Genomic DNA, 15,268 nt, shown 5'->3' with positions numbered 1-15,268 from the left:
AGCAAGCAAAGTTTGGCCATCTGCATATTGCAGGTTGTTGATGAGCCTTTCTCCAATCCTGATGCCATGTTCTTCTTCATATAGTCCAACATCTTGGATTATTTGCTCAGCATACAGATTGAATAAGTACGGTAAAAGGATTCAACCCTGACACACATCTTTCCTGACTTTAAACCATGTACTAGTCCCTTATTCTGTTCAAATGACTGCCTCTTGGCCTGTGTACAGGTTCCACAGGAGTACAATTAAGTGTTTTGGAATTCTCATTCTTCTTAATTTTATCCAAAATTTGTTATGATCCACAAAGTCAAATGCCTTTGCATAGTCAGTAAAACACAGGTAAACATTTTTCTAGTATTTTCTGCCTTCAGCCAAACATATATGTATGTGTGTGTGTGTGTGTGTGTGTAAAGGAAACTTAGTGGTACAGTTGTTAACTGCTCAGCTGCTAACTGAAAGGTTAGCAGTTCAAACCCACCATCCACTCCATGACGGTCTGCTTCCATAAAGATTACAGCCTTGGAAATACTATGGGCTAGTTCTACCCTATTCTATAAGATTGCTATGAGTAGAAATTAACATGACAGCAATGGTGAATACATAATACATTAGATATATGACTGCCTGTGTGGACAAATGGTTAAATGTTTCATGAATAACCAAAAGCTTGGCATTTCCATAACATCCAGATGCACCTCCAAAAAATGCCTTGTGGGTCTATTTCCAAAAGATCACAGACATTGAAAACCCTATGGAGTGTAATTCTACTGTGACACGCATTCAGTCGCTATTCATAACAATCAATTCAATGGCAACAGGTTCATATATATATATATGGTATATATCATCCCTCCCATGTGTCTGTCAGTTTGTTGTACTGTGGGGGCTTGTGTGTTGCTGTGATGCTGGAAGCTATGCCACTGGTAATCAGATACTAGCAGGGTCACCCATAGAGGACAGGTTTCAGCTGAGCTTCCAGACTAAGACAGACTAGGAAGAAGGAATAGGCAGTCTACTTCTGAAAAGAATTACCCAGTGAAAACCTTATGAATAACAGTGGAACATTATCTGATATAGTGCTGGGAGATGACCCCCCAGGTTAGAAGGCACTGAAAAGAAGACTGGGGAAGAGCTGCCTCCTCAAAGTAGAGTCGACCTTAATGGCAAAGGTGGAGTAAAGCTTTTGGGACCTTCATTTGCTCAAAATGAGAAGAAACAGCTCCAAACATCCATTAATAATTGGAACCTCTATGTACGAAGTATGAATCTAGGAAAATCAGAAATTGTCAAAAATGAAATGGAATGCATAAACATCAATATCCAAAGCATTAGTGAGTGGAAATGGACTGGTATTGGCCATTTACAATCAGATAATCATGTAGACTACTATGTTGGGAATGACAACTTGAAGAAGAATGGTGTTGCATTCATCAACAAAAAGAACATTTCAAGATCTATCCTGAAGTACAATGCTGTCAGTAATAGGATAATATCCATACGCCTACAAGGAAAACCAGTTAATATGACTATTATTCAGATTTACACACCAACCACTAAGGCCAAAGATGAAGAAATTGAGGATTTTTATCAGCTTCTGCAGTATGAAATTGATGGAACATGCCATCAGGATACATTGATAATTACTGGTGATTGGAATGCAAAAGTTGGAAACGAAGAAGGATCAGTAGTTGGAAAATATGGCCTTGGTGATAAAGACAATGCCGGAGATCAAATGATAGAATTTTGTAAGACCAATGACTTCTTCATTGTAAATACCTTTTTTTACCAACATAAACAGTGACTATACACATGGACCTTACCAGATGGAACACACAGGAATCAAATCAACTACATCTGTGGAAACAGATGATGGAAAAGTTCAATATCATCAGTCAGTACAAGGCTAGGGGCCTTGTTTGACCATCAATTGCTCATATGCAAGTTCAAGGTGAAACTGAAGAAAATCAGAGCAAGTCTGTGAGAGGCAAAATATGACTTTGAGTATATTCCACCTGAATTTAGAAACCATCTCAATAGATATGACAAGTAGGACACTAATGACCAAAGACCTGACGAGTTGTGGAAAGACATCAAGGACATCATACGTGAAGAAAGCAAGAGGTCATTGAAAAGAGGGAAGAAAGACAAGACCAAGATGGATGTCAAAGGGGACTGAAACTTGCTCTTGAATGTTGAACAGCTAAAGCAAAAGGAAAAAATGATGATGTAAAAGAACTGAACAGAAGATTTCAAAGGGCAGCTCAAGAAGACAAAGTAAAGTGTTATAATCACATGTGCAAAGAGTTGGAGATAGAAAATCAAAATGAAAGAACACATTCAGCATTTCTCAAGCTGAAAGAACTGAAGAAAAAATTCAAGCCTCGAATTGCAATTTTGAAGGATTCTATAGGCAAAATATTGAATGACCAGGAAGCATCAAAAGAAGATGGAAGGAATACACAGGGTCATTATACCAAAAAGAATTGTTCGACATTCAACCATTTCAAGAGGTGGCATATGATCAGGAACCGATGGTACTGAAGGAAGAAGTCCAAGCTACTTTGAAGGCACTGGCGAAAAACAAGGCTCCAGGAATCAATGGAATATCAACTGAGATGTTTCAACAAACAGATGCAGTGCTGGAGGTGCTCACTCAATTATGCCAAGAAATATGGAAGACAGCTTCCTGGCCAACTGACTGGAAGAGATCCATATTTATGCCTATTCCCAAGAAAGGTGATCCAACTGAATGTGGAAATTATAGAACAATATCATTAATATCACACACAAGCAAAATTCTTTTGAAGATCATTCAAAAACAGCTGCAGCAGTATATCGACAGGGAACTGCCAGAAATTCAGGCTGGCTTCAGAAGAGTACACGGAACCAGGAATATCATTGCTGATGTCAGATGGATCCTGGCTGAAAGCAGAGAATACCAGAAGGATGTTTACCTGTGTTTTATTGACTATGCAAAGGCATTCGACTGTGTGGACCATAACAAATTATGGATAACATTATGAAGAGTGGGAATTCCAGAGCACTTAATTGTGCTCATGAGGAACCTGTACATAGATCAAGAGGCAGTTGTTAGGACAGAACAAGAGGATACTGATTGGTTTATAATCAGGAAAGGTGTGCATCAGGATTGTATCCTTTCATCATACCTATTCAATCTGTATGCTGAGCATACATTCTTTGTAATGTTATCCATAATTTAGTTAGATAACATCATGGATGTTATCTAACTAACCTCATTTAATCTGCAAAACAACCCTATTGTACATCATCCTCATCCAACAGAAATTAATTTCTGATATATTTGTATCTGCTTACCTCTTTATATAAAGATGAAGTTGAAGGAAAATGAAATATTTGCAAGAGACTGAATTTACATTAAATTTTCTTTTTTATCTCTTTTGAAAGCAATAATAAGTAGATTGCCTATATTGATACTTGCTGAATATAATTATTGGAGTAAATAATTCTCAGGCTTATTAATATCTATTATACATTTATTATACCCATATCACATTTCATCTGATTTAAATAAAATAATGATTTTATTCTATCAGTAAATGTCAATTCAGTATTTGCTGCCTTACTCATGAAATTTCATTGTAGTTGAGTTAATTACCTGTACCAACCATTCGTTTCGAGTCGACTGGTCACAAAGCCAGTAATTGTGGCATTTGAAATTTTATGTTAGAGCTTATATTATTGGTTTATATAAAAGTTTCAAAAAATAAGTTATTTCCATAGATCATAAAATGTAAGTGTGCACATTAGACTTAATTTCCTCAGGATTTCCATATCAAGTATCTGAGAAAAAAAAAAAAAAAAAGGATTCCCAGTCAGAATTTACATAGACTTTTGTGTTTGTATTAGAGCCAAAACTTTAATGTAAAGAAATAATGTAGGAGAAAATTAAGAACTGTTTGACATATGAATGTAAAGTCATGCCAATATTAGTGAACGATGAGCCTTTAATTAAATAAAAATTTGAGGAAATATGCTATAAGTTTTATTTTTAAAATTACAGATCTAGGAAAGAAATAAAAAAATATTTTTGAATCTATTTAAGGTAAAATTAATGGAGATTTCTTGACATTTGACAATTTTGATAAATACAAAATAATAAGAACTTCTTTAGTGGAATCAGTGAGTAAAGGGTAAGTTTTTTAACTCTTGGGGTTGAGAGATTAGGATACGACTGTTTATAAGCAGAAAATGGTTTCAAAGCATGACTAAATTCAATAAATCATTTGGACAGTAATCAGTTAAGAACAGTCTGATTCACTAGTTGGAATAAACACACGAGGTCTTATGTACTTCCACTGACAAAAATCACTTTGTCTACTGGTACAAACTGGCTGGATTCATTGGCTAAATTAACTTAGGGAGCCGTATAACATGTTTATGAATGAAGACTTTTTTGATATGGTGAGAAACTGGGCATACACAGTTTAATGAGATGTAGTTATTATTTAAGGAAGTGTGGTATGTCTAGAAAATATAATAGTGGTACATTCTTTCTTCGCATTAATTTTCTTACTATTGAATGACCTACATGATTCATGCTGATGCTGTTTTATATTCTTTTCTCCAAAACCACATTTCGTATTCCCTTATAAAGGAAGTGATTATTTTAAGCTCAATCAAAAAAGTGAGGTGGAGAATAATGTACATTAGTTAATTTTTGGGCAGAACTAACTGAACTCATTGATTGCTTCTTCCAAATAATAAATAATTTAATTAGAGATAAAGACACAGATGCAGAATATATAGTATGATTTTCCTAAAAACTTCAGATCCAAATAATTCTCAAAAAACTTAAAACACAATCATATATAGAGCATATTATCTGATTAGCTATAAACTTATAGAAGATAGGTAAGAGTAAACTTCATGTCTTATTTCTTCTCCAACATTAAAAAAAAAATGTTTTAGAATAGTTAAATGAGGAATATTTACATCTAGATGGGAGAAAAAAGGCTTTATCACGGGAAAAAGTCTCATATGTGTGGAGAAGGCTAAGTGATAGGCAGCACATGCTTTCCCTACTTTTTTTTAAATTTTGAATTAGGACTCTTACCACTAAAGCATTCCTCTTCGTGTTTAATTGTAGGTTTCCACCAAAATACAATTGCTCCCAGCTGGCACAGCAGGTATATTGGAACGGTGGAGTACCCATTATTCCAGCATTATGGGACTATGGGCTGGCCATACTGGGTTAGGGAAAAATCATAAAAGAGGGTGGTAGAAACTTCAGGTGCCTCGTGGAAATTGGGAGAAGGTGGTGGAATTAAACTCTGAAGGAGTTAGGGAATAAATACAAACATCACCATGTAGACAGCATGAACTCTGTAGAAGTGCAAATGCAAGAAATACAGAGAAGGAAGACTTGATTCATCATTGAAAACAGTTTGGTATCAGAGAACCTAAAAAAAGCAAATTGTTCTTTTAACGAGCATAATGAGCATTGACAATGGGTCAGGCCCTCTGCTAGGCAATGGGGATTCAGCAGCAAACTGATATTGTCCCTTTTCTTGAGCTAACGTGGAATCCTAATTTTTGAGTGAGAATGGTTATAATAGAGCAAATCATTAATGGAAAAGGCAAGATCAGAAAGAGGATATGATTCTGGAGAGTGAGAAAAATTTAACAACTTCGGCAACAAGTATGATGAATATGATATATTTATTGTTCTGGAAGCTTAATTATGATCAACCAGCTGATGGGAGGCTCCACTGCCCTTAAATATGAACCTGTCAATTTTTACTGAGCTGTGGGTCAAATCAGTTCAAACAGCCAGGACTAGTTACACTTGTAGATATCTGCAAACCTTCTTTATGTGCTGACTTTTGAAAATCTTAAAATCATAGGAAGGAAGTGTTAACGTTCCAGGGATTTAAAATAGGATTAAAAGATTTTTTAATTGTATTTTACACAAATAATGAGTACCTTCTGTTTGTTTGCCAACCGTGCCCTCTCCCAGGGAGATACTTTCTTAAGTGCGCTGTGCTAATTTTTTCACAATAACACGTTAAAAAAAAAAAAAGGTTTAGCAGTACTTACATCACAAGGAGAGGGCGAACTGACAAACAAATGTAGAAGGTACATGTTATTTGGTAAAAACACGGAATTTCATAATGAAAACTCTGAACCAAAAAAAAAACCAGAAAAATATGAATCATTCATATTTTATCAGTAGCTTGATTTCCACCTTTGAACCTTATTTTACAGAGTGAAAATTAAAGTTCATTTCATTTGAACTTAGGAATATCAGAGTTAATAAAATGAAAATAATTTTTTTTATTTGTTTTAGATTGAAAGCCAGAGAACTGTATTGGCGTTCTCATAAATTGCAACATTTTTATACAAATACGTGTGTGTATGTATGTATGTGTATATTTATCCATATATTTTGAGGGATTTAGCATATATACAGAAGATGCAAAAATAATTATAAAGTGAATATTTAAGTAACTACTGTCCATGTTAAGGGGTCCCTGGGTGGTGAAACAGTTAACACACTAGGCTGCTAATCAAAAGGTTGGAGGTTTGAGTCCACACAGAGGCTTATTGGGAGAAATATCTGGCAATCTGCTTCTGAAAAGTCAGTTATTGAAAACTTTATGGGGAACAGTTTTACTCTGACACTCATGGGGTCATTATGAGTCTGAACTGACTTTATGGCAACTCGTTTTATCCAAGTTAAACAAATAATATTGCTAGTACCTATGATTTCCCAAATTTTTAGAATTTTTAAATTATGATTCAATTTCCATAAGTTAAAAAAGCTGGCAAATAAAATATATTATTAAATATATGTATTGAACAGAATAACGTTTTCATTTTTACACTTGAAATGTGAATGCTGGAGCTTGTTTTGCTATAGCATTTCAGTATTTAAAATATTTTTAGAATGTCTTAGAAAACAAATTTTATTTTCTGTAAGACTTATCTAAATGAAAAATATTTAAAAAATCAGACAAAAATCAAGTATTCAATAATATTCAACAAACAGTATCGGCAACTACTCTCCTCCAAGCACTCTCTGAGGCACTTGGGTTATAGCAGTGAAAACAAACATCTCCTATCATGAAGCATAAATTCTGGTGGAAAGGAAAGAGAGCAATCACTATACCTCATAAGTTAATTATTTAGTATGCTAGAAAGTGAAAAGCGGTTTGTAAAATAAAAGTAAAAAGAGAGCAGAGTAAGGACTATCTGGGAAGTTGGAATGGGGTGGATGGGAGCAACGAGATTTTAAATGGGGTGTTCAGGGATAGAAGAGGTTGAGAAGGTGCTATTTGAGAAAATATTGGATCCAGTGAAGAATACGAAAATAAAAGTTTCGGACTGCATGAACCAATGTCCCACTCAATATTCTGAATGTCAATAGTTGATTCAAATAAGTGTTCATTTTATAAAACAGTTTCACTTGAAGAGCCGGTTCACTGCTCTTTGACTTTCATTATGAAATGCACATAACTAACTCATTTTATTATGTAAAAATAAATAAATGAGCTTGGAATTTACACTAGGTGTTTGTTTCTTTTTGTTTGTTTTTTTCCTTTTCTATCCAATGTTTGTTTATTTTCTTTTTAGATAAAATAAAGGAATTCATGATGGGATTTGAGAATCACACTTCTGGCAATGATTTAATCTCTTGGAACTGTTCTCTTCTTCCCAAACAAGTCTGGTGTTCTTCTTCATTACATGTATCGTTTTTGTTATGACTGTAACAGAAAATGCAGTCATGATCCTCCTTATCCATAGGGACTTATGACTCCATACTCCTATGTATTTCTTGTTCAGCCATCTCTCTTTCATAGACATCTTGCATATTTCTAACATTGTACCTAAAATGGTTGCTGACTTTCTGTCAGGGAACAGAACAATTTCATTTGCAGGTTGTGGCTTCCAGATATTTCTCTCCCTCATTCTCCTGGGTGGTGAGTGCTTCCTCCTAGCAGCAATCTCCTATGATCACTATGTTGCCATCTGTCACCCACTGAGCTTCCCCATTCTTACGAATGAGAATGTCAGCATTCTCATGGCTGATGTATTCTGGCTTGTGGGGACAATCAACTCCACAGTTCACACAACTTATGCACTCCCCTTTCTCTGGCTCAACAGCCATTGATCACTTTTTTTGTAAAGTCCCAGCCATGCTGAAGTTGGCCTGTGTAGACAGATCACACTAGGAAAGAGGTGGTTATGTAAGTGGTATCATCTTCCTGGTCATCCCTTTTTCCATGATCTTTGCTTCTTATATGAAAGTTCTCCTTACTGTCCTCCAGATGAAATCATCACAACACGGAAAAAGTCATTTTCTACCTGTTCCTTCCACATGATTGTGGTCATGATCTACTATGGGCCATTTATTTTCACATATATGAGACCAAAGTCCTACCACACTCCAGGCCAGAATAAGTTCTTGAGAATATTCTATATCATTCTTACACCTACACTCAACCCTATCATCTACAGCTTTAGAAATTAAGATGTTCTGGCAGCAATGAAAACTATGCTTGAAAGTAACTTTCTGCCTAAAAGATGAATGTAAAGAATGCTTGAAGTCTATGTTCTTTCGATTCCCATACTGAGATCCATTATTAGACTTCATTGGGTTCTGAGTAGAAAACAGAATTTTACTGATAACTTGTCTGCAAAGTCTCTGTTTCTCCATGTGTGGAAAAAATGGAAATTTCCAAAATCCTGATCAGTAAAATTATCACATTTGTTAGATTTGTAAATACATACCAGTAACAGTGCATTGGCCCCTCTGTGGTACTGATTTTAACCAGCCAAAGCACTTATAGGAATTAAAAGGTAAACAAAGGTTTTCAGCTCTCACCAACTGAAAGTGTAATAATTTGTAAGAATTGTCTTTTAAATTGCAACCACAAATGCACATTATTTAAGAAACATGTAGCCATATGATATCTGTATTTGTATTAAACAAAGTAAAATTATATTCCAAAACTTACGGTTAATCAGTTATCCAAAACCCACAAACTCCACTTAGAATCTTCATTATTCATTGCCAAATCTGTTTTGTCACCTTTATTTATAGATTATATACATGCATATTTTACCAAATGTATTTACTGAATACACACACACATACACTCTAATTGTGGTAAAATTGAGTACTTATTCTTTGCTAGTAAGAAGAATGCCATTTTGAGAAGAATATTTAGAAAATATGTCTTGTTTCAAATATATACATGTTTATACTTTACAAATTCTCCTGTCACCTTATCCTAAAAAATTATTTTAAGCAAGAAAATAAGCATGTCAATCAATAAATTATTTAAATAAATTTATTAATATCAGAGTACAAAATAGTAAATGCCTATTATATTTATTATATCAAGTTGAGTAAATATTTTATATTAAATAAATTTCAAAAATATTTAACAGGAAATAGAAGATATTAAACCCAGAACAAGCTTTAAATGGTGAGGCTATATTACTTTGCCTTTCACAGTTGGAAATTAAAAACAAATTGGAAATTAAAAATAAATATGTACATGTACATGTACCTGTCAATTTACACTAAGAATTTTGAATAGGTAATTTTTTTTTGCAATAATTGTACTTATCAGTGTTCATGATGTAGGCATATAATAAGCAACTGTTACATATTAATAAAAAATTTCTTGCATGGTAAGTTGGAGTTTCTTATTTACTTCCATCTCTACTATACTCTCCTAGTCTTGGAGAGCTAAGAGGTTTTATTTAATGCCGAATAAGGAGATAGTTTGTTAGCATAATATTGTATCAAGTTGCCCCTGGAAGTCAATGTTCACTGAAGATGCTAATGTTAATATTTGGTGCATCACACTCTGTATGTCTTAAAGTCTCCTTTTACAACTCATGTATAATAGCTGGTGTGAGCTCAGCACCAGTATGAAATCAGGGAGCAACAAACGTCTGAATGTCAATACTTTATGACTGTCAGCAAGAAGTCATTCCACAAATGGACATATCTGAGGACAATATGGAAACCTCTGAGTCAGAATTCATAGACTTACATATATTAAAAAAAAAAAAAAAACTCTATAAGGTAGCAATAAAACCTTATTTTCCTAATAAGTACATAGGAATATAGTCAGAAAAGTCAAATTTGAGGTGGAGGGGGTATAAGACATCTAAAAAAAATTTTTTTTTGCCTTGTTTAAAAAGTGAAATTATAACTCAATCATAAAAGGGGAAAAGCACTTGAACAGACATTTCACCAAAAAAAAAAAAAAATTCATATGGCCACCGAACACATGAAAAGATGTTCAAAGTCATCAGCCATCAGTGAAATGCAAGTCAAAACCACAATGACATACCATTACACTCCCACTAGTATGGCTAAGATAAAAAAAAAAGAAAATAACAAATGTTGGTTAAGATGTGGGGAAATTAAAACCCTTATCCATTGCTACTGGTAATGAAAAGTGGTACAGCCACTGTGGAAAAGAGTGTTGTGGTTCCTAAAAAAAATAAACATAGAACTACCATATGACTTCAACTCTACTCCTAGGTATATACCCAAAATGCTTGAAAGCAGAGACTCAAAAAGAGGTATGCAGACCAATATTCATTGCAACACTATTCACAATAGCCAAAAGGTGGAAACAACCTAAATACCCATCAACAGATGAATGGATAAACAAAACGTGGTATATACATACAATGGAATATTACTCAGGCAGTAAAAAAAAAAAAAAGGCAGTAGGAGGGATGAATTCTTGATACATGCTACAGTATGGGTGGAGCTTGAAGGTGCTGAGCAAAATAAGCCAATCACAAAAGTACAAATATTATATGACCTCATTTATATAAAAAGACAAGAAAAGGCAAATGTATAGAGCCCAAAGTTTATTAGTGGTCACCAGGGGAGGGAGGGAGAAGGAAAAGGTGAGTTAACACTGTTGGAAAAATCACATTGACTAAGGGTAAGGTTGCACGACTGATGATTTTAATTGTTGTCAATAAGTTGCACAGCTGTAAAAAGTTGAATTGGCCAAAGTTGTGTGGTAGATATATTTACAACAATGACAAAAAAAGAGAGTAGCAGCTGAGGCTGCTTATGTACAACCAAACACCTCATGAGATTTGGTTCTTTGGTATGGAAGCTCAGGGTCATGGTTTCATGGGACATTGCAGTTGATTGGTCTAAGAACGTGTTTAGTTCTGTCCTACCTTCTACTTTCTTACGTAGTGCCTGGAGTCTTAAAAGCTTACAAGGAGCCATCCAAGACACAACAATTAGTCTCTATTCACCTGGAACAACAGAAAGAGAAAGAGAATCCTGAATAGAAGGAGGATATGGAATCTGTGGGTATTTGCTTCCATGAATAACTTCCTTCTTAGCCATGATACGAGAAGAACTGATGGTGCCAGGCTACCATTACTGAACATATAAATCAAAGATTTCATAGAAGAATCCTGATCAAAAGGTGGAAAATGTAGAACATATATTCAATTTCTCATGGACTCTAGACTTTCTGGAACCATGGAAGTTAGAAGAACCCCTGAAACTATTACACTGAGATAATCTTTAAAACCTTAAACCAAAATATCCGATGAAGTCTTCTTAAAACTGAGCAATAGGTTACCTTAACTAGTATAAAAAATCTGCTTGAGCATTATCCTATTTTAAGAATGATATGGGATCATATTGACAAAGCAACTTGAAGGATTAGACAAGAACCGTACCGGGTAGTGAGTTTATATTGAGGAAGAACTCAGAAAAGGATAGTGAGAATGGTTGCACAAATCAAAGAATGTAATCAGTGTCACTAAATTGTATATGTAGAAACTGTTGGTTTATGTTTTACTGTGTATAGTCTGGACAACAAAAAAATAAGATATAAAGAAAAAAGTGAAATCATTGGGGTATAAGAAATATTTGAATGTAAGTGGAAATGAAAAATAGAAAATATCTTAAGCTTCATCCACAAACCCCAAAGTTTTGCACATAGACAATTTTTTTTTAATTAAAAAAAAGCACTTAAGATTACTGTAATTCACAGTCTAAAGAGGTACATTGAGCAGTCCATTACAGCAGACTATTGCTGGATATGTTGTTTATATTTGAACAGAAAACCATCACAGAACAAAACATGGCATTGCCTGTTGATGACTTTCTCCTGCCCTCAAGAGAAGAAACAAACTAATTAGGCAAAACTTTGTGTAGCACTTCGTGTTGATTTAGAGAGCACTTCATATAATCACAGGGCTACATGGTCAAGTGTAATGGTATGAATTGTGACTACTTTCCAACTGTATGCACTCATTCCTACTTTTAACACAGGATTTTGCATATATGACCTGGAAAAACTTTATTCATGAAAATAATATGGTGATTCAAGCAGGCATGCTGGAAAAACTGTGGTTTTTTGTTTTGTTTTATCTTAGGTTATACCTGCCTATTTTGCCACCAGACTGTTCATACATATGTGTACTTGTTTTGGTAAAATATTGTAGGATAAAAATGAAATCCAAGAAGAGGAAGTTACTCATGATAAATAAAAGTAATTATTTCAATTTGTGGAAAAGGCTATTTTTCCTTCAACCTGAAAATAGGTAAAATAAAGAAGTAGAATATCAGCCATTTCTAACTACGCAAATATGGACATTAATGTGATGGAAAATTTTCAGTAGTAATATTTATTTGCTTCCATTGATTTACATTATGTTAAAAAAACACTTAAAATTTTTAAATGCTATTTTTATTTCTGATTGTAAAAAAAATTAAAATATGTTTTCAGTAATGAATTAAGTGGAAATAAAAATTCCCTTCTTTTGTATTAATGAAATAATAATGTGCTGAAAATTGATGCAATCTTGTTTAGCTATATTTGGTAGATATTTTTCTAGGTTAGATGTATGTTTTCCTCACTCTTTCAAACTAATCATTATGTTCGCTGTCACTGAAATTTTTTCCATTTTTTTTTCTTTTGCTTCGAAGAGTGCTATTATGTATTGAACAAAAACATGCAAAATTACTTATTTCCATTTCTTACGTTCCTAACTTGGATTATCCCTAGCATAAATATAAATATTGAAAACAGCTTCGAAACATACCATCACAAAGCTTCACAATCCATATGTCCAACAAGGGTTGAGAACACCTGCTTTCCCTTGAACAATTATTATCACTAAGTATTTTCAAATCTTCCCATATCTGCTAAACTATTTGGAAAAATGATGAATTTTCACTGACATTTTAATTTTAATTTGATTTTTAGTTAAATTAGACAACTTTCCCTGAATATATGAGTGCCTTCTCATCTTCTACTGGACTCTTCTGATATGTATTTTGCTCATTTTTATATTTTTATATTTATTTAAGGAGTTCTATATGTATTACATGAAACCCTGGTAGCACAGTGGTTAAGAGCTACGGCTGATAATCAAAAGGTTGGCAGTTTGAATCCATCATGAGCTCCTTGGAAACCCTATGAGGCAGTTCTACTCTGTCCCATAGGCTTACTGTGAGTTGGAATAGATTCAACAACAATGGATTTTGGTTTCTAGGTATTATAAAGACAGGAAAGAAAGAAAAGATCAAAATGGATGTCAAAAGAGATTTTGAAAATTACCCTTAAATGTCCAGTAGCTAAAGGGAATGGAAAAAAAATGAAGAAGAAAAGAATGGAACAGAAGATTTCAAAGGGTGTCTCAAGAAGACAAAGTAAAGCACTATAATGAAATGTACAAAGACCTGGAGTTAGAAAAGCAAAAGGGAAGAGCACACTCAGCATTTCTCAAGTTAAAAGAATTGAAGAAAATATTCAAGCTGTGAGTTGCAATACTTGAAGAATTCTAGATGCAAAATATTGAACAACTCAGGAAGCATCAAAAGAAGATAGAAGGAATACACAGAGCCACAGTACCAAAAACTATTGGCAGATGTTCAACCATTTCAGGAGGTAGCATATGGCCAAGAACCAATGGTACTGAAGGAAGAAGTCCACTCTAGGCTGAAGAGAATGGCAAAAAACAAGGCTTCAGGAACTGACATAATACCAATTGAGATGTTTCAACAAATGGATGTAGCACTGAAAGTGCTCAGTCATCTATGCCAAGAAATTTGGAAGCTACCTGGCCAACTGACTGGACAAGATCCCTATTTGTGGCCATTCTGAAGAAAGGTGATCCAACAGAATGCGAAATAATCGAACAATATCCTTAATATCACACACAAGTAAAATTTTGCTGAAGATTGTTCAAAGGCAGTTGCAGCAGTACATTGATAAGGAACTGGCGGAATTGCAAGCTGGATTCAGAAGAGGACATGGAATGATGGATATCATTACTGATGTCTGATGGATCTTGGCTGAAAGCGGAGAATACCAAAAAGATGTTTACCTGTGTTTTACTGACTATGCAAAGGCATCTGACTGTGTGGATCAGAATCTATTATGGATAACACTGCAAAGAAGGGGAATTTAGAGCACTTAATTTTGCTTTTGAGAAACCTGAACATAGACTAAAAGGCAGTCATTCGAACAGAGCAAGAGGATGCTGCATGTTTTAAAGTTAGGAAAGGATTGCATCTAGGTTGCATTCTTTCACCATACTTTTTCAACCTGTATGCTTCGAAATAATCCAAGAAGCCAGACTATACGAAGAAGAACTTGGCACCAACGTTAGAGGAAGACTCATTAACAGCCTGTGATATGCAGATGATACAACCTTGCTTGCTGAAAGTGAAGAGGACTTGAAGCACTTACTAATAAAGATCAAAGACCACAGCCTTCAGTATGGATTACACCTCATCATGAAGAAAATAGAAATCCTCACAATTGTACCAATATGCAACATCATGATAAATGGAGAAAATATTGGAGTTGTCCAAGATTTCATTTTACTTGGATCCACGAAATCCAGGGAAGCAGCAGTGAAATCAAATGACACATTGCCTTAGGCAAATTTGCTGTAAAAGATCTCTTCAAAGTGTTAAAAAGCAAAGATGTCACTTTAAGGACTAAGGTGTGCCTGACCCCAGTCATGGTGTTTTCAGTCCCCTATTTTTTTATATCCATAGGGGAACCCTGGTGGTGTAAGTGGTTAAGAGCTATCAAAAGGTCGGAAGTTCAAATCCACCAGGCACTCCTTGGAAACTCTATGGGGCAATTCTACTCTGACCTATAGGGTCGCTGTGAGTCGGAATCAACTCAGGGGCAATAGGTCAGGTTTTGGTTTTCATATGCATACGAAAGCTGGTCAATGAATAAGGAAGACTGAAGAAAAT

At 34.5% G+C, this 15,268-nt stretch overlaps 1 pseudogene; it reads left to right on the top strand.

Annotated features, from left to right (window-relative positions):
• The first annotated feature begins 7,634 nt into the window (after window positions 1-7,634).
• Window positions 7,635-8,569, top strand: LOC126062063 (olfactory receptor 2AJ1-like; annotated as a pseudogene).
• The last annotated feature ends 6,699 nt before the right edge of the window (window positions 8,570-15,268 follow it).

This window comes from Elephas maximus, chromosome 2 (genome assembly GCF_024166365.1).
Source record: "Elephas maximus indicus isolate mEleMax1 chromosome 2, mEleMax1 primary haplotype, whole genome shotgun sequence".
In the NCBI taxonomy this organism is placed as follows: domain Eukaryota; kingdom Metazoa; phylum Chordata; class Mammalia; order Proboscidea; family Elephantidae; genus Elephas; species Elephas maximus.
Note: the sequence above shows the minus strand (reverse complement) of the source record. Positions and strands in the feature narration are given on the sequence as shown.